The sequence below is a fragment of the Anoplopoma fimbria genome, unplaced genomic scaffold (genome assembly GCF_027596085.1).
Source record: "Anoplopoma fimbria isolate UVic2021 breed Golden Eagle Sablefish unplaced genomic scaffold, Afim_UVic_2022 Un_contig_4737_pilon_pilon, whole genome shotgun sequence".
In the NCBI taxonomy this organism is placed as follows: Eukaryota; Metazoa; Chordata; class Actinopteri; order Perciformes; family Anoplopomatidae; genus Anoplopoma; species Anoplopoma fimbria.
The window spans coordinates 1-1246 of record NW_026548516.1 but is presented as its reverse complement, the minus strand read 5'-3'; the positions used below and the strand labels follow the sequence as shown (position 1 = coordinate 1246).

General features: G+C 44.5%; 2 non-coding genes across 2 annotated transcripts; both read left to right on the top strand.

Annotated features, from left to right (window-relative positions):
- Positions 1-451: 451 nt before the first annotated feature.
- Positions 452-570, top strand: LOC129114529 (5S ribosomal RNA). The gene has a single exon (XR_008532529.1). It is a non-coding gene; the product is annotated as a 5S ribosomal RNA (ribosomal RNA).
- Positions 571-768: 198 nt separating this feature from the next.
- On the top strand, positions 769-887 carry LOC129114528 (5S ribosomal RNA). Its single transcript, XR_008532528.1, has one exon. It is a non-coding gene; the product is annotated as a 5S ribosomal RNA (ribosomal RNA).
- Positions 888-1246: the final 359 nt, after the last annotated feature.

Here is a 1246-nt window from a genome sequence, read left to right as displayed (position 1 = left end):
GAAGCTAAGCAGGGTCGGGCCTGGTCAGTACTTGGATGGGAGACCGCCTGGGAATACCAGGTGCTGTAAGCTTTTTCACTCCTCTTTACAAAAAGCAGAGGGCGCTGCTGCTTTTTCAGTGGACACCGACAGGGTGGGAAGGAAATAGCTAGATCATGACTTGCCGGTATAGAAATGACACAAATCCAGTTAAATGATGGCTTTCATCATTCCTAAGCTCATCGATCATTTTCTTTTCAATTTTATGCTAACGTATTCTACATTTCAACAGTAAATATTAATCTTTTTACTGCACTACATTTGTGATCCTTATAGCCACTTTGTACATTCTGATTTGACATTTAAAAGCTGTGAGTGTGTCTGGCAATCTGCAGGCGCTCCCTGTATAGACGAAAGAGCAAAGCGTGGTGATATAGTATCTTTAAAAGGCCCTTTGGTAGGCACAATATTTGCTTACGGCCATACCACCCTGAACACGCCCGATCTCGTCTGATCTCGGAAGCTAAGCAGGGTCGGGCCTGGTCAGTACTTGGATGGGAGACCGCCTGGGAATACCAGGTGCTGTAAGCTTTTTCACTCCTCTTTACAAAAAGCAGAGGGCGCTGCTGCTTTTTCAGTGGACACCGACAGGGTGGGAAGGAAATAGCTAGATCATGACTTGCCGGTATAGAAATGACACAAATCCAGTTAAATGATGGCTTTCATAGACGAAAGAGCAAGCGTGGTGATATAGTATCTTTAAAAGGCCCTTTGGTAGGCACAATATTTGCTTACGGCCATACCACCCTGAACACGCCCGATCTCGTCTGATCTCGGAAGCTAAGCAGGGTCGGGCCTGGTCAGTACTTGGATGGGAGACCGCCTGGGAATACCAGGTGCTGTAAGCTTTTTCACTCCTCTTTACAAAAAGCAGAGGGCGCTGCTGCTTTTTCAGTGGACACCGACAGGGTGGGAAGGAAATAGCTAGATCATGACTTGCCGGTATAGAAATGACACAAATCCAGTTAAATGATGGCTTTCATCATTCCTAAGCTCATCGATCATTTTCTTTTCAATTTTATGCTAACGTATTCTACATTTCAACAGTAAATATTAATCTTTTTACTGCACTACATTTGTGATCCTTATAGCCACTTTGTACATTCTGATTTGACATTTAAAAGCTGTGAGTGTGTCTGGCAATCTGCAGGCGCTCCCTGTATAGACGAAAGAGCAAAGCGTGGTGATATAGTATCTTTAAAGGCCC